The sequence below is a fragment of the Dasypus novemcinctus genome, chromosome 13 (assembly GCF_030445035.2).
Source record: "Dasypus novemcinctus isolate mDasNov1 chromosome 13, mDasNov1.1.hap2, whole genome shotgun sequence".
NCBI lineage: Eukaryota > Metazoa > Chordata > Mammalia > Cingulata > Dasypodidae > Dasypus > Dasypus novemcinctus.
The window spans coordinates 112,885,681-112,904,351 of NC_080685.1; the positions used below are offsets into that span (position 1 = coordinate 112,885,681).

General features: G+C 47.3%; 2 long non-coding RNA genes across 3 annotated transcripts in view; one reads left to right on the forward strand and one right to left on the reverse strand.

Moving 5' to 3' along the window:
• Nucleotides 1–3,699: 3,699 nt before the first annotated feature.
• LOC131273109 (uncharacterized) lies at nt 3,700–10,136 on the reverse strand. 2 transcript variants are annotated; one of them, XR_011645576.1, is made up of 3 exons: nt 10,034–10,136; nt 8,129–8,245; nt 3,700–3,794 (listed from the first exon to the last, which is right to left on the reverse strand). It is a non-coding gene; the product is annotated as an uncharacterized lncRNA (long non-coding RNA). The 2 variants fall into 2 exon arrangements; XR_009180266.2 differs by having other exon boundaries at nt 8,129–8,208; nt 10,034–10,104.
• Nucleotides 10,137–10,316: 180 nt separating this feature from the next.
• The window catches only part of LOC111763730 (uncharacterized), a 32,635-nt gene continuing 24,280 nt past the window's right edge, over nt 10,317–18,671 (forward strand). The window contains exons 1-2 of the long non-coding RNA XR_002796538.3: nt 10,317–10,664; nt 11,190–11,242. This is a non-coding gene — a long non-coding RNA (uncharacterized lncRNA). The remainder of the gene's footprint in view (nt 10,665–11,189; nt 11,243–18,671) is intronic.

Below are 18,671 nucleotides of genomic sequence, written 5' to 3' on the forward strand. Positions count from 1 at the left end.
ATAATAAAAATGCGCAAAGAAAAAAAATACACAGAGTGATCCTTAAAGATCTGCCGTGCGAGACGGAAGGCGCCGCTTGCTCAAACGCGGCTCGTGCTTTTCCCGCAGAAGCCCCCGGCGGACCCTTTGTCCTGGCGATCCCCGCGCCGCGGTGGGAACCGGCACGCACGGAAGGCGGGGGCGGGAGGAAGGAAGGGCTCCTGCGGGGTGAGGGGTGCCCGGGGCCTGGGCTGTGCAGGCCTCCTTCCACCGGCTTAGCGGAGCAGGAATTGCCCTTAAGGACGGTGCGCCGAGATGCGGTGGAAAATGCTCCAAACGCACTCTATTGCGCGGGACAGGAAATTCTACCCCGACACGCCGTGGCCATCTCGCAAGACCCCCAAAATGCTGACTCCTTGTACTATGAACTCGAATCTGTTATGGATCCTTTTTCCACCAAGTTATCATTATGGGTTAGTTGGTTTCCTTCCTTTGAGGTCGAGAGTTTAAAGCAGCCCATTGAAGTTCCCTATTCTGCAGTGTGGTTTTAATCAAAGTATTTTTTACCTCCTTTACTAGGTAAATTTACGTGCATTTCTATTTTAGAAGCACTGTTTAAATTATAACAGTGAATAAGCTTTTTTACTAGCCTAGCTCCCGGTCGAGGGAGCTCTCATTTTTTCCCCAGTTCTAACTAACTACAAAACACCCGGGTTTACTACTCTGAAAAAAAGAGAAAAGCTAATATATTAAGCTTTCTCGTCTTTGACTCCAGTGTGAATGAGTTGCTCAGAGTCTTTCCTGAGAACAAGTTCTGAAAGGAGGATGGTGGAAGAGCAGTGGGTTCAGAAAGTGGGGCGGGGAAGCCACAAAAGGCACGGAAATGGGGCGGTTTAGGAATGCTGAACTCTACCAACTTCAGGTTTGCTTGAGAATTTGACTCAGAAGCCCCCAGAGTAGAGCTGAGACCCTGGAAAGAACACAGGGTGGGTATCAATCCCTGGGTATTGCCAGTCACCAGAGGACTGTTCACAGAGGGCAGAGCAAGAAATAAGACGAATCTTTTCTGACGTAACTCACAGCCATCTACTTTTCTTTAGTATGATGGTTACATCAAAAGAGCCCCATGAAATTAATCTCTTGAGTAAATGCAGCCAGATGGACAAGAAACTATTTTTATTGCCCATCTCAAGGACATAAAAATAACTTGATTGTATAGAAATTTTCATAATGCTCTCCATTGTCATGGAATTGGCTCTGGGTGGAAATCTGAGCTGCAGAGATGGATGTGGCACTCAGAATTCAGAATACCTTTCTGATTTGGGAAAACCTCCTAAGGCTGAGTAGCCTTAACTGTTCTGTGTTTTTTTTTGTCCTTATTTTTTTAATATTACATTCAAAAAATATGAGGTCCCCATATACCCCCACCCCCCTCACCCCACTCTGTTGAACAGCATAATAGTGTCAGCCCTACCTCAGAGAGTTTTGAAGGGCTTTTCTACATCTATGGAGACCTCTATAGAAACTACTCCTAATAACCAAGCAGTGCTACATAATTCTTTTCTTATATGTTCTACCCAGACCAAGATTTCACTGGATTTCCCTTGAGGTAAATATTTCCTGAGTCATTTCCGCCTATGAAACATAAGAAGATTCTTTAAAACAACAAACAAACAAAAAGACCTCATTTTAAAGGTCAGGTTTAGAAATTCTCATCATAATAAAATGAAGTTAAAAGACTGTAAATTATTAGAATCAGTTTAGTCAACATTAAACCTTTTAAATTATCTGCTAAAGACATTTTTAACACAGAACTGATTTTGACATCAAGGAAACGAAGCAATAATTATTGTTCATTTCTAGCTAAGGGACTGAAGCATATTGCGAAAAATCAGATAAGGCTCCTTTCTCAACAAAGGAACTGTCGATATTTTTCTTTCCTTTTTTTTTTTTTTGAAGAAGTGTGTAGATTTGGGAGTGGAGAATTTTCCGGTTTAGTCCTCAGGAAAAATGCTTGTGGATTTTCAAAATATTTAAAATAGAAATCACTTAAAGATCCATGTCTTGGCTCTCCGGTCATCAGTGTAGCCTTGAGTGTCATGGTCTTCCCTGCTGGCATGGAGAGAGCCCAGGAGAAGTGGTGGGAAGCCCAGCCAGGGAGCACTGTACATACAGGAGCCCCAGCGTCCTGCAGCACCAGCACGGCAACTATGGACCTCCGCGGCCAAGAGGGCCCTGGCTGTCAGGATGGAAACCGTCTCTTTCAGGAAATAGGTCTAGGTGAAAATTCAGTTGGATTCATTTGGTAACGTTTTATAGAAACAAAATTTTATATGCTGGAAATTGTAGAAAGCCTTCATTCATAAATTAGGAGTACCCAAGAGCCATCTGATAAAGCCACATTTCTGATATTGTTTGATCTGAATGGTATCTATTTACCCAGAAAGGGCGTTCATGACTAACATGGTGCAATAATTATATCCACCTTAGTAACATTTTTCTTTCATTTTTATTTGAGACACCCACACATGCATATATTTGCAGCACTTACCTAATCTCCCCACTTTTTCCTTAATATTTAATCGGGGATCAGAAGGGGGAACTATTTGAATATACTGATCCAGGTACACTGCTATCCAAACGTAAAGGGAGGAACTTAAAAGAGACGGAGCATGTGTATGCCAACGTGTTGGTGAATTAGAAAAGAGGAAGCAGGATCTGGTGTAGTAATAGTAACTACAATTTCCTGATTAAGCTGTAAGCACTCTGTGTGTTTTGACTTATTCAGCTCTCACAATAGCCATCTGAGGTAGAAATACTTTACAGCTGAAGATGCTGGGAAGGCACCGTGTACGTCTGTTACAGCCTGGAGGCTCACACTACTTTGCAAAGTGCAGGGGCATCGCCTGGAGGCCTGCTGGAGATGCAAATCCCCAGGCGCACCTCAGACTCCCTGAATCTGGAAGTCTAGGGTGGGGCCGCCTTCTGAAGTTTAAAGAAGCCCACAGGAGACTCTGATCATCAGCAGGCTCACATTTGAGAACTCCTGACAAAGGAAAGGGTGGTGGTTACGTTAATGGTTTCTTTTCCTTTAAAGTTTCCTGTCTGAGGTTTTAAACCATTTGATTATTATAGGAGGAAGCACTTGAAAGCCACTCCAAGAAACGTCTTCCTAAAGGGCTGCCCAAACACTGAGCCTTAGATGAAGTGTCCACAACCGAGGGCCCACTGCAGGGACTGCAGAGGCGGGGCTGGGGGAGGCTCTGCACAGGGCCCAGCGCTGACGCGGCCTCCCCTCTCAGGCCTGTCGGGGCGCACAGCGGCTAGGCAGGGCAATCGTCATCTCCTCCGCCAGAGCGCTTTCTTCCTTTCCTGAGAACTGTTCCTTTACCAGCTGTAGAACTAATACATTTTTTGAAACGTCAAGGGAAATTAATTTGGTTGTTTTAAAAGAATGAATAACGATTTTTAAAAAGGTTAGGTAAGGTTAAACAGGATGAAGACCCGAGACGGGTCGCACAGGGCTCTGCTTCCAACCCAGGTCTTCTGGACTCCTGAGCGCACGCTTTCCCACCACAGGACCCGAGTAGGCACCAGCCCTGGCCAGAAGGTCAAGTGCAGGAGCAAGGTCACCTTGATTTACAGCCTTTCAGGCCACACCGGTAAGGAAGTCCAAAAGATGAGTTAGAATTCAGGTACCAGAATTTACTAGAGCCTTACCACTAAGAATGCACCTGAAGGGAGAGGATGTGGCTCAAGCAGTTGAGCTCCGGCTTCCCACATGGGAGTTCCCAGGGTTTGGTTTCCTGTGCTTCCTAAAAACAAAAACAAACAAACAAAAAAACAAATAACAAAGAAAGAATCCAACTCAGGGAGCACAGGCTTCCCATGTACAAGGTCCAGGGTTCAATCGCTGACCACCACCCCCCCCCCCGCCCCCGGTACCTCAAAAAAACACAAAACACAAAAACAAAGCTATACCTGTAAGGAAAGGAAGGAGCAACTGCAGTGAGCAACAGCCTGGTAGAGACTGCAAGGGGTGGGAGAAGACTAAGGGCTAACGAGAGCCAGTTCTGCATCAAGTGCTTTGCATTCCTTGCCTTTTTAAATCTCAAATCAACTCAATGAAAAAGGTATCCCCAGACCCATTTTTATGAGGAAACTGAGACTCGGAGAGGTCAAAACATTTGTACAAGACCAAAGCCAGCAAATAAGTGCTGAGCAGAAATTCTAACCCAGGCCTAAGGATTCCAAATGACAAGTACTTTCTACTACCTGAACCAATGTGGTCCTCGATGGAGCCTCCTGGTGCTCTTGCCATGGACTTGTAACCACACAAAATGTGTGTTACCTGATCCCACTTTTAAAGTATCAAAAATACCAGCTCAGCTCAGTACCACCGTAATCTTTGTACTATACTTAGTACAGTAACCAATGCAATTAAATCTGCCTAACATGTTGAAAGAGGATGATATAAAATATTTGAGATTAATATTTAAAATCAAATTAGCAAAATAAAAAGTATATTTTTAAAAAACCAAATAGCATAATTATCTTAAATGTATTCATTTAGCTTGAGCAAGAGCATCCTAATTGATAGTACAACATAAAATCTATTTGTAGAACAGCAATGTATTGAATTATTTGTTCATAGCATACACCTACATAAATGACTAAAAATACATGTGACTAGTACATCTTTTTAAGCAGATGAAATGTAATTGCAACATAGATTTATCTGAAAATTGTACAGAGTCTACTTGAATAGCTATTCAATAACTATAATGATTACTTGGTACAAATATTTTGGAAAAAATTTACATATTCATTCTAAGTTCCTTATTCTTTTGCTTGCTCATTTTTGATATACAGGGCTAGCAAAGCAAATCATCCTACTTTGAATTGGGAGTTCCTGGTCTTTCTCCAGGATAAGTCATTTTCCAAACAGAATACAATTTTCAGGTCTACATTAAGCTTTATTTACTGTATGGGTATATTTTTTACATAATTAGATTTCTGAAACCTCAGTAAAATTATATTTTCCCTAGGTAATGTAATAAAGGAAGGCTTATCTTGGACCATCCAAAAAGATTCCACTTTTAAAGTATCAAAAATACCAGGTTACAAGCCTTCCGATTGCATTAACCCAGAAAATAGCATTAGAGCAACTCACTTCAAAAATGTCATTTCTACAAATTTATAACAGTCCCCTGCCTTTCTAATTTCCACTTTTCCCCCCTATTTTTACTTTTTCTGATGTTCTGTGTGTTCGTTCCCCTGGCCCTAGAGAGAGCTCCTGTCGCTTGTAAGTCAAGGAGACACTCACCTTGTCCCCCAGGAGTCGAATCCTTGGGTGCCATGTCTCCTTTGCTGGCCCTTCCTGGGGTGGCTCCTTTCACTGGCCCCAGTGCAGCGTACTCAGATTCCCTTTTGATTCAGTTTTAGAAGGAAATGGTCTTGGAACTAGACAGAGCTGGTGGTTTGCACAGCATTGCAGATGTACTAACTGCTGCTAAATTTTTCTCTTTAAATGGTTAATTTTATGTTATGTGAATTTCACCTCAAGTTTAATAAAATATTACAAATGTACATGCTTTATGCTTTTTGACCTAGCAATTCCTCTTCTGGAAATTTATCCCATTAGTGAATTTATATTTATATAAATAAATGCAAGAGCTTGTGAGAGAGATTCTTTAAAAAATTTACATTCACTAATGTGCTCAATAATGTTTTACAAAACTATACATTTCATCATTGTACTAGCAAAAGATTGGAAACAACTAAATGTCCATCAGAAGCGGACAGGAAAATAAAGTTATATCTTTACAAGAAAATATCATGTAACTGCAAAAAAGATCAAGGAAGGCTTAAGATACTTATTTGAATATATCTCTGCTATATGGTATGATATGATTCCATTTGTGTGAAGAAAAGGAAAAGGGAAGAATTTATATAGAGATTTTCTTGTATGTTCATGGCCATATTTCTATTTTGATACTAAACAATTTGTTTCCTCTGGGAAATGAAACTGGTTAGAATAAAGTGCTGACCATGAATTTAACAGATTGTAGCTCCCTTTTTAAGGATTCTTACTGATAACAGGTCTTCCTTCTTACATGCAAAAGGGCAGTGTAAATTCCTGCCAGCTACTTTGAAAATACTTTGCTCATTAATATTTACTCAACAATATGTGTGTATTAGTAGGGTTCTCTAGGGAAACAGAACCAACAAGATAGATAGATGACACATAGAGAGATGAGAGATAGATAGATACATACGTGCACACATACGTACATACATACATATATAGATGCATACATAGATACATAGATATTATGAGACCTGTTGTAAGAATAGGCTTACCTGACCGTGGGATGGTTGAGTGTGAATTCCACAGGGCAGGTCACAAGCTGGGAACTCTGATTAAGGGTTTCAGTTAATCCCTCAGGAGAAGCTGACTGGCTTCTATTCCTCCCTTCTCTGTCCCTTTCAGTCCAGGCTGGCAGTGGTTCCACTCATACAAATTTTACAAAAACCTAGTTGGCTTTATTGAGTGCAATTCACAGAACCAGCACACAGAAGGACTTTCCACAGATCATTCCTGGATAACTGCATTTCCAATCCCGACTTCCACGGAAATGGCTGACTGGATCTATGGTCACTGAAACCCTCACATTGAGCCCATTCTCTGGGGACTTGCTTTCCAAAAGCTCAGGGAAATCCCTGATAGAGTTGCTTCTGGCCCTAATCTCAGAGCACACTATCTGGATAGGACCAGAGTTTCCTAAACCATCAATTTCCGGTTTCCTTTTCCAAATGAATTCATCTCTCAGCTTCTTCCTTTCATGTCACTAAAAACTTCTACGCTGCACCTCCCACACTTAGCTTGGAAATCTCCTCAGCTAAATATTCCAGTTCATCACCTTCACATTTTGCCTTCTGTCCAACATCAGAATTCAATTTCACCAAGTTCTCTGCCACTTTCAAAAAAGGACCACCTTTACTCCAGTTTCCAATAATACATTTATCATTTCCTTCTACTTATCACTGGAACTACCTTTAACATCCATATTTCTACCAACATTCTGTTCATGATGAACTATGGATACACTAATATGAATCAAACTTTCTCTACAGCTCTCACTCATTTTTGAGCCCTCAAAATACTTCCAGCCTCGACCCATTACCCAATTCCAAAGCCATTTTAGACATTTTTAGAAATATGTGATAGCAGCACCCCACTCCTGGTACCAAAACATGTTTTAGTTTTCTGACGGCTAAAGCAAGTACCATATGATGGGCCAGCTTAAACAACCAGAATTTTCTGGCTCACTGTTTCGAGGCTAGGGGACGTCTAAAATCAAAGCATCGTAAAGGCGATGATTTCTCCCGGAATACTAAGTATTCCAGGGCTGGCTGCTGGCCTTCCTTGGCCCTTGGCTTCGCTGTCTCACGGCAGTGCACATGGCAGCATCTGCTTTTTCTTCCAGGTTCTGCTGAGTTCCAGCTTCTCACTATTCTTCTGGCTTTTCTTTCTGTGACCTTCCCTAAAAAGCCTTCAATAATGGGATTGAGACCCATCCTGATTCAACTGGGCCACACCTTAACGCAGGTAATCTCACCAAAAGGTCCTGTTTACAATAGGTTCACACCCACGGGAGGGGATTAAGTTTCAGTACATGTTGTCTGGGGTACAGAGCTCCAAGTACCACAATCTATAAATACTACCAATCTTCTTTTAATAAAAGAAATATTACGATATTAAAACTTCCTAAAAATTGACCCAGTTATAATATCATATATGTATACTCAAACTATACAGGGACTCCTGGAAGTTTGATTTAAGATGTGCCCATCAGATTAATAATTATTGCTCTAAGAGACAAAACAATAAAAAAAAATCTACCTTTTGCAGAGCTGTTGTGTGTCAGTTTTCTGTTTTGTTTTGTTTTTTATAGTGCAATAAAAAATGGCTTCACATATTCTATAGCTTGAAATTTTGCTAATTTCCTAAGGCCAAGACTAAACCAAGAGAAAAACAGCAGGTAAGTGAACTACTCTTCCAATTTCCTTAGGAAAATGTGACTTGAGAATAGCTTAAACATAAGATATTAACAAGAGTAAAATTAATAAAGAAGCAAACTATTACCTTAAGTTACTTTCATCTCAGCACAGTACAAGATGGAAGAGAGTTGAGCTTCAAAATATTTTCTCTTTCATGGGACCGCCCTTTGCAAAACAAGAAAACATTTTTCTGTTGGTGAGCCTGTTAACGAATACCAGTGAAGGAACAGTTAACCATCTGGGATTCAGATGAGGAAAGAGAAATTTCACACCATGTTCTTAAGGCATGTGTTTTGGGTGCCCATGTATCCAACATCCCGTGCCAGATCTCCCTTTGAAATTTATATTGGGAAATTATGACTAAGGGGAAGGATGATTTTCTTCTAATTCAGAGGATCTATGATTAAAGAGATGGAGTAACAGAACGAATGTGGACTTTGGACTTAGAGACACCTGTGTTTGAACCCTGGCTTCTCTGCCTCAGCCTGGGAGTATAGGCAAGGTACTTAGACTTTTTTTTTTCAGTCTGTTTCCTTAACTGAAAAATGAGAGAGAGAAAAAAATCTCTCTCTTACAGGCTCTTGTGAGAACTAAATTGAATAAAGGACACTCAATAAATAGTTCTGATAAGTTGACTTAATTACTTCATCCAGCAAATATGTTATTGTATTCTTATGATGGAAGAAATTTGAAAACAAAATTTAAAACAAATACCAGGAAGGCCTGCAACTTTGATGTTTATCAAATTGGGATATAGGTTAATGGGAAAAGACATAAACCATACTGCTTTCAAGGGAGTATTAAATACAATCTTCCAATAAGGATCTACATGGCTGTTGTTCAATTAGACTGTCTGGAAAACTTAATGGAACCAGATGTGTGTTGTTCCAGACACAGCCTTCCACGGGCAAGAGACGGAGTTTTCCAGTTCCCTGAATTAATACTCTTGGCTGGACCTCTGTTATTAATTCTAGTGACACTGGACTGGCTATAGCTTGATGAGTTCTTTGGCATCTTTAAATCAGCTTAGAAGAACTAAATGAGAAAAATGAATTTCCTACTGGTTGGTAATATCTCACAATCCAAAACAACTTCCCCTAAAAATACTTGTAGTGCTTGGGCCATCCTGGGATTGGAAGATGCTAGGGTCCAGGTGGCAAATAGTTCTTCAAGTTTTTTAAACATGCTATTTGCACCCATCACACTACCCACCTTTAAAAAATCCTCTGCCTTTTAAATACGTTTTGTAAAAATAGTCACTGAATTTAAGCCAGGCAGGGCATGTAAGACCTAGTCCACAGGTCAGTATCAGCTGACGACTGATCGGGAGGCGGGTGTAGGTCAAGCAGTTGGGCGCCCACCTACCACACAGGAGGTCCTGGGTTCGGTTCCCTGGTGCCTCCTTAGAAGAAGACAGCACACAACCAGCAGACAGTGAGTGCAAACAACGAGGAAGGGAGCGATAAATAAATAAAACTAAAAAAAAAAAAAGTCCTGCAAGACCCTAGAAGAAAGCTCCAGCCTCAGGGGTCAGGGGATGGGAGGCAGGCATCTGCCCTGGCGGGTCTCCAGGCTGTTGTTGGCTTCTGAAGCCGCTGCCTTCCCACCTGCGCCCGCCAGCTCGCTCTCCTCAGGCCGTGGGCTCCGGGGTGCTTCGTGACATGTTGTGCTCCGCGCTGGTAACATTTGGGCAAGTATTAGATGTTTGCTTATCGCATGTGCCGCGTTATTAGAAATTCTGAAGAGAATGAATAACTGACACATCTGGGCTCCCACTACTCCTGCCTCGGGGGATCAGAGTCCACATTTAGAATCACAAAGAGAGGCAGAGGAGCAGAGCCCGCGCGGGGGCGTGCAGGACCTGGGCGCAAGGCCGGGCCCTGGAGCCCAGGTCGGGGCCCCGGGCGCAGCCGCTCCCGCGCGGGCGCCCACGGAGCCCGGGGCCTCGGCCTCGCGGCGTGAGCACAGGCCCGGTGGGTCCGCTGCGCACCTGGAGGAGTCGAGAGCCTGAAACCACAGCGGCCTCCTCTGTGTGGGTTTAAGTTCCTCAACAGGAAGAACTGACGGCGCGCACCCAGCGCGACCCGGAAGCCGCCGTTCCCGGGAGGCCCTCGGGGAGGGGCGCGGGGCCGGGCGGGGCGCTGGGGCCGCGCCGCCCCCTCCCCACCCGCGCCGCCCCCTCCCCACCCGCGCGCGCCCCCTCCCCACCCGCGCGCGCCCCCTCCCCGCGCCGCCCCCTCCCCACCCGCGCGCGCCCCCTCCCCGCGCCGCCCCCTCCCCACCCGCGCGCGCCGCCCCCTCCCCACCCGCGCGCGCCGCGCCCCTCCCCATGCCCGCGGGGGGCGGGCCCCGGGCGCAGGAGGCCCAGCACGACCAGGCTCGGGCCCGAGGCCCTGTGCTGCCCGCAGCCTCTCTGCCACCCCCTAACCGGTGCACCCCGCTGTGCTCCAAACGCGGAGCTCGCGCGCGGCGAGCACCACGCCCTCGCCCTCGCCCTCGCCCTCGTGCTTTTTGTGAGCCTTTCCGGCCTAGGCCTGGAGCGGGTGGGCACTCAGTGAAGATTCGTTGGATGGATTAAAAGCAAAAAACAAAAACAACAGCATAGGAGGGAACACAAAAGGGTAAGAAAAAATGAAAAACAAACAAGCAAACACCGAGGGAAGTAGCGGCCGCAGGGTGGGTCTGCGTACGGCCCCTCGTGGCTCGCCGCGGCCCTGCCTGCCCGGGTTCGACCCCCGGGCCCTGCCCTGTGGCATGCTGTGACTCCGCCTGTGGGAGGGAGGCGACAGATCCAACCACGGGCAGGGGAAATGGGGCCTCGGCCTGGCATCCCGCGGAAGCAGTCAGGGGGCCTAGGGCAGGGTGTGCAAATCCTGGCCCTGGCACGATGCTTTAGACAGGTTGGAATGGAGGTGAGCGAAAAATAAGTAAATGGGAAGTCAGGGCAATGCTTGCCTCTGAATACTAACCCGTATATGGGCCACATATGTAGCCCAATGAGGCAAGGCACAGGATCTGGCAATACAGACATACATACCAGTAGCTAACACTTCTTAAAATTCCACTAGGTAAGGACACTTTACATGCAGTGTCACTTAATCCTAAGGCATCCCTCTAAGGTGGGTACCTTTATCCCTGTTTTACAGATGAAGAAACTGAAGCTTAGAATGGTTGAATGCCTTGTCCCAGTTGACACGGAGTAAGTGACTGAGCGGGGGGAGGCCAAGGGTGTCTAAATCTTGTGGAGGGTGAAGAACTGAGGGCTTAACCAAAAGAAGCTGAAGTCCCACCTGCTCCCAGAGAGCCGGGGCAGGCCCAGAGATGCCTCCAGCAGGCCGTGTCTCTGCAACCCCTCCCCCACCGAGAACCCCAGATCATTCGATAGTGATGATGGTTGCTTAAGGAGGGTGTGGACTCTTCCCTGAGCTATTAGGGCTGCTAGAGCAGGGACTGCCACGGGAGGCCTTGGTACCCTGTGGTGAAGACCCTGCTGTGCACCGAACCCGCTGTAAGCGCCATCGGCTGATGGCTGTTTGGCCCAGCTGTCCCTTAAGGACGCTTTCTGAGCTTTACACAACCCAGCCCCCGAACTCTTAGCACCTGCCTCTGACAGAAGAGCTTTCACTAACAGCTCAGCTGGGCACCTCAGGTGTAACATCAAAGGAATTAAACGGACGCAGAGACAACAAATCAATATTTTCATGCATAAATTGCGAGTTGACTCATGTAATTTCAAAGACCTGGAGTTTGTGAAATGGCTTGGGGCTTTTTACGTAAGGGAATACCATTTGTTTTTAAGATCAGGCAATTTTCAGTAGGCGCCCAGGCTGAGCAGTTTGACTTGGGGAGTGGCTTCACTATTGTTTGGGCTTTGCTTTTGAATTTACATCCTGGATTAAAAGGTCGTTGCAGACCCTGCACGTGCAGCAGGAAGTGGGCAGGGCTTACTGCACTGCCTGGTAGTTTATGAAAGAAGAAACAGTGAAGTCACAACCTCTGTGGTTTGGTTTGTGTTGCAATATGAAAACCAAGAAGCTTATCTTACAAGAGGCGGGTGTGAGGAACAGAGCCCCACCCCTGAACCTGAGAGGCGAAGCCACCCAGGCGGGTGGTAAAACCAGAAAACTTTGGAGCCATTCCCAAGAAAGGCATCATGTCATCAAAAGGTAACAGAGAGGTGTTAACAAGAATGCAATTTGATAAAAAATAGAGTATGACTTTCTCCAGGAACTAGCTTTGTGGGTCAGTCTGTGGCTGAAGGGGGCGGTGGGGGTGGGAGTGGGGAGAAATTGCTGCGCTGTCCCTCCCCTCTCCCAGGCTCAGGCCATTTTAGTGGGTGGAGCCCTGTCCTCCCGCAGTGTCTAAATCTGATGGATCTACTTGGTCTTGAAAATCTGTCAGGCAATTGCACCAGATAGTGGGAAACTGCCATCTGATCAGTGCTAACACAAAAACCAGAAACTACTATGGACAGGCTAGCAAAGAAAGGGTTTACCAGAAAAATTCTTGAAAATGGATCACACCATTTCAGTGTAGATAGGCCAGTTAAGGATAAGAAGTGCTTGAAGTTTAGTCAATGGAACATCCTTGCTGGAAGCCCCAGAAGATGTAACTCTATGATGGTGACATGAAGGACGTCCTGAGCGCAGGCAGGGTGGCAGGGTGACCTTCACAGGCTCTCAAGGATTCTGGGGTCAAGGGTGAAAGAAAACTGAAGCCTAAACCGCCTCCCTCCGTCTCTGAGCTCCCAGATGCCCCTATTGTCACCAAACCTGGCTCAGCAAGTAAACAGACTGGAAAAGTAAGAAGAGAGTGATCTTGTCATGCTTCTTCAAGAAAAAGTCCAAACAGTATCTGTGGATGTAACTTCGCTTGAGCTGCATATTAGGCCTTGTAGCAGTTTGATATAATTGATGCATTCCAAAAAGAAATATTGGGTTATGCTTGTAATCTGATCTGTACCTGGGCACGATTGAGTTATGGTTAGGGCATTGAATCCCTACCCCTTGGTGGGTGGGGACTCAGAGATAAAAGACATGGCGAAGAACAGAGTTGAGGGCTTTTAATGTTGGAGTTTTGATTTTGGAGTTTGATGCTGAAGACTTAAACTGGAGTCCTGGGAAGTCAGCACACAGAGGAAAGAGAAGCCAGCCCCAGAAAGGAAGGAACCTTGAAGCCAGAGTAAAGCAAGCCCCAGGAACGTAGGAACCCAGGAAGCCTGAACCCTCACAGATGTTGACAGCCATCTTGTTCCAACATGTGAAAATAGACTTTGGTGAGGGTAGTAACTTATGCTTTATGGCCTGGTATCTGTTAGCTCCTACCCCAGATAAATACTCTTTATGAAAACCAACCAATTTCTGGTATTTTGCATCAGCACCCCTTTGCCTCATTAACTAAATTTCTGTATGCACCTCTGCAAGATGGGTTATGATGGTTTGTCCTTCCCTGTGAGAAATCAGCTGCAAACTGATGCCACCAGAAGACGGACAAAAGTAGTGGTTTTTATTTTTTTATCTTTCTTTTTCAAAGGTACATAGATCACACAAAATGTTACATTAAAAAGTATAAGAGGTTCCCATATACCTCACTCCCCACCTCTGCTTCTCCCACATCAACAACCTCTTTCATCAGTGAGGCACATTCATTGCATTTGGTGAATACATTTTGGAACACTGCTGCACCGCGTAAAGTATAGTTTACATTGTAGTTCACACTCTCTCCTGGTCCATTCAGTGGGTTATGGCAGGGTATATAATGTCCTGCTTCTGTCCCTGCAACACCATTCAGGACAACTCTAAGTCCAAAATATGCCCCATATCACACCCCTTCTTCCCTCTCTTCCTACCCTCAGCAACTCCTGTGACCACTGTCTCCACATCAAGGATATAATTTCTTCCATTGCTAGAGTCATAATAATTCTATAGTAGAATAACTGTAAATCTACTCTAATCCATATTTTATTCCTCCATTTTGTGGACCCTAGAATGGTGATGTCCACTCCACCTCTAAATTGAGAGGGGGCTTAGATCCCACGTGGCTGATGCATGGGATTCTCCTGCTTGCAGCTGTAGACTCTCCGTTCCCTGGTGTAGTGGATGACCGTTCTCATCTCCCCGTCAGCTGACCTGGGCAAGTCCAACAAACCGAGAGTAGGTGTTGCAACTCTGCTTAGACTCAGGTCCCAGCTGGCACGTGGGCAGTCCAAAGATTCAGGTCTCCTGAGCACACACCAACCCCAGTGCCAAACACAGGTTCAGTAAAAGTGACAGAGGCATGCATAGTGGGTTTTTTTTTGTTTTTGGTATTTATTTATTTACACTTTCTAAAAATTAAAGTTAATAGATCACAAAGAGCACCTTTCCAGAGTGCAGCAGCCCTAGGGTAAATTTCAGAGTCACTTTTATCTTAATGAGCATTCTTGGATTTTGAACCCACACTAGGAAAATCCCCAGAGGTGGAGCTACCAGAGGTTTGGGACCCAGCTCCAGAGGGGCAGGGCAGTGGTCGGAAGGCGGCGTGGAGCCCATCGGCTAACTAGGGTCCCTCTCACTTGTGCCCTGCTGTGCCGGGCGTTTTCTGGACTCGCCCGACCCTTCCTTTGGGCTGCCTTGTCTCTGTTTGTTTTCTGAGAACAAAGAGAGGAACTGCCTGCAAGCTGTGGCTGTGACATGGGAAAACCATTCCGATTTGCACTGGCCAGTGTAAACACACTGGACCTAGAGCGCAAGGAAGAAAATGCCGTCTTGTGTGGAGTGGAAAGGATATTTGGAAATGGGGGAGGTGGCTGTGTCTGCATATTCCCAGGGGTTGGGTTTTGGCCAAAGGGACCTCCTGGGGAACATGTGGGTCTGGAGAGGTGGTGAGTGTCGCCGCAGTCAGGCCCAGGGGGGCACGTGGGCTTCTGCACCAGGGCCCCTCTTCCTGTCCAAGTACCCCCTCCCAAGGCGCCTCTGTCCCAGGACACCTGCGCCCATCACACGCACTCGCTGGGCTGCGTTTCCCACGCGGATGCATCCTGTCAAGGAGTTCCTGGGGAAAGAGCTCCTTTCCAGGGGCAGAATTCACCCTGTAATTAAGAGCTTTCATTTCAAAGACTTCTAATGATCCAAAATGTTGCCAGAGAGAAAATAACCTAGGAGGCGCCCAGGAGGGACCAAGCAGGGCCCTTGGCCCAAGGAGCAAGCACTTCGTAAAGTTGTAGCCCCTTTAGGAAAAGGGGGATCCATGGCCTTGGGGCTCAACTTGGCAGACGGTCATCCATTCAGGACAACATATAGTGGGCACCTACTGTGTGCCAAGCACTGCACCGCGCCTGGCCACAGGCTGCTGGGAGAGCAGATGGGGCATCAGAGGGGGGCCCAGTGCCGCCCGCTGTGACGGGGGCCCAGGGCCCAGGGAGGAGAACTCAGCAGAGCCCATGAGGCCGGGAAGCCTGCGCAAGGGAGGGAGCAGGGCTGAACCTGGAAGCACTGGCGCTCAGTGCTGGGGCAGGAAGCAGCCCCTTCCCTCTCACCGCCCCCCTGCTCTTCCTTCCCCCTTCTCCCTACTCCCTCTCCCCAGGACACAGAACCTCTGCAGGGCGCTGAGGCATCACCACTCCCCACGCCCAGGGTCTGACCTTGAGCCATTCTCCCCCCCAAATCAGGGGTGTCCTCTGTAATTAAGCAGACACCACAATGAAGGGGTGGAAGGGAAGGAAGAGTCACAATCGTCCACTGGAGGAGTCACAATCATCCACCGTTCCCTCTGTTCTTTCTCATCTGGGGAGTCGGAGCAGCGGTCACTATATCGAGAAGAGTTACTATGTGATCTGTTGCAGTGTTGTCCGCCCCCCTCCCCCCCGTTGGCCAATCTCATCTCTTTGGTGTAAAGAGACCCTTGGGAACCCACAATATTTGATCAACACGTGCAGCTTTCTCAGACAGACCATGGTCTTTTGCCTGGGAACTTTTCATTACTTTAGCCGGAAACAATTTGTTCTTCATTTCATCTGACTGAGTCATAGTGAACATTTTGGCTTTATGCCAAGTACACAGCAGAGGAAGCTGACTTGGAGGGATGTCTGTGCAGAAGTCCTGCTTAAGGGCCCTTGGGAGGGCCCTGGGAGTTATCCCCTGGTGTCGAGTCAACCTGGAGACCTTTCCCAGCTCCCCGTTCCCCTAGGCTCTCGCTCTCAGGCACTTGCAAGAGCCCTTGGCAAGAGCTGTCACTGGAGCAGAGGCTGTGCTTGTGGAGAACTCTCCCCTGCTCTGAGCCTACCACCTACGTCCTTGCTGTGATCAGAGATGTGCAGCCAGACCCACGGCTTTTGGGCAGAGGGTTCAGCCTGAGGAAAGAGAGATTGTCTCTTCTCTTTCCTTCCCAATCACCTCATCACACCCTCCACCCTGGCCTGAGCAGGAGATTTAAGAAGGAAGCTCAGTTCAGTTGGTTTAAGGCTTGTGTGTCCACTCTGGTGAGAAAAGAAAGAATTGGGTTTGGTGCGGGAGCGAGTTGGCACCATCACAGGACATGGGATTGGGGGGTAGCCTTTGGGATCCTGCTTTTCCTCCAATCCAGGGCTCCACGACGCCTCTTTTTACCACCCCTTGTGGTCCTTGCAGCCTTCTGCCATGCGTGAGCCATAATTCTGTGTCCTGAGAGCAGATTCTGTGTCTACCAGCTATGGGCCCCCAAGTGCCGTCCTCACAGTAGGAATCCTATAAATGCCTTTCAGTAAAACCAAATGAGGAAATGAACCAGCAAAGGGGAAGAAAGCTGAGCCTGTGGGGCTGTGCTTAAGGAAAAGCACCATGACCTCGTTCTTTCCAGCGTCTCCATTTGCCTGGATCTCAGCTTAATTCAACCTAATTTGTTTTAAAAAGGGCCAGCCCCGTTCCCCTAATTCAATTAAAGGACCACCCGTGTGCCCCCTCCTGAGCTGGGCAGTCAGCTGTGGCACTAACAGAGTGGGTAAGAATCAACACTTGCATCTGGCGTGAGGTTGGGAGTAAGGAGAACAGACAGCAGCAGGTGCCTGTGGGGGAGCCATCCAGGGCCCAGGCATGCCGCTCACCCGGGGCTGCTTCCGGCCTGTGCACCTGGACCCTGTGGAGCAGCTGATGGCAGGAGGAGCCCAGGGGGCCTTCTGCAGCTTTCCTCCTCGCTAGAGCCCATGCTACCAAACTGCCTGTCTGGAATCTCACTGCCTTCCTGGGGACTGGACGCTGGAGCCTCCAGTGCCGCTACTCTCCAGGCAGAGAGTGCTGTCCCCATTCTATAGACAGGGGCAATCGCAGTCATGGAGGTTAGCCGCCATGCCCAAGTTCACACGTCGGAAGCGGCAGAGCCAAGCCTCAGCCTGCCTGCCTCTCAGGGAAGCCGTGAGCTCTTCTTTATCCAGTCTTCTGGGGCGTACCCCAAAGCTCAGGGTGCCAAGGAGTGAGAGCGAGCATATGCCAGGGACAAGCTGCAAGAAAGGGTGCCGGAGGGCCTGGCCATGAGGGGGGTGGGACTTCAGGCAGTAGAAAAGGTGAGGAGGTGGTAGGGCTGGATTTTGTCTAGTTTCTTGACTAAGTGACAAGAAATGAATTTCAAGAGCATGTCGGCTGAGTTAGGCCAGTAAACTTATTAAGGCAGGGAGGGATGAGAAATGGGAGGAAATAACAGATCATGGGGCCCAGGTAGAGAGGAAGGGACTGAGGCGTGATAAAAAGGACTGATTTACAGACTACAACCCCCCATTTTAGATCATAAACGCCCAGGTCTTACTTGTGTGGCCATCACGGCAGGGGGGAAACAGCGAGAGCAGGGCGAAGGGGGCAGGGACTGGGAGGAACAGGCACGTGAGCCGGCGCCGGGACAGGCCAGAGGCAAGGGAAAGCACAGGGCCTTACGCCTGCTTTGTAAACCATTAATTATTCTGCCCTTTGCTAATGGCGGAGGAGTCCCAGCTGTTTGCTGTTTTGATTGATTACCTCACCCCACCCGTCAATCCCCCAGGAAGGCCCGAGGAGAAGGTCTCTGGAGAATATCCAGGGCTTCTCCTGGCTTCTGGAGGAAATCTCATCCCAACTGAGAGTCCTTGTGAGGGTCTTCCAGCCGCCATCTTGGGGGTATTGATGTCCACGTATTAATGGCGGCGGTTTTTCTGCCAGGTTCCAGATCGGTCTACTGATTCCCTATCCAGTCTGCTTCAGGTGTCCCAGGAAGAGGGCACAAGGAGCCACAAATCAGAAGGGCAGGGAAGTTCAGGCCACATCCAAGGTGAAGGTGATGATCCAAGGAGCAGCAGGCTAGCTGGGGGAGGCAGCCCCTGTGTCCAACTGCCCTAGCCCCTCTCTAAGGCAGAGAAAGCTCCTGACTCACTTCACACAGTTATCCAGAATTGCAGAGGGTGTGCTTTCCAGGCAACCTAGTGCTGAAAATTGAGGTAAATTGATACACAAGCACAGCAACTATTTTTCCTGACATGCAAGTCATGCCACGTTTCAGGCAACCCTTACAATTCTGGCCTTACCAACTCAGCTTCCACCCTTCAAAGCCTCTGGGCTCCAGGTCAAAGGGAAGGTCACTTTGGCCCATCGACTGCTCACTCTGCTTACATAGTTGTAGGAAATGGCCTTCTCTGAGCTATACTCTATATA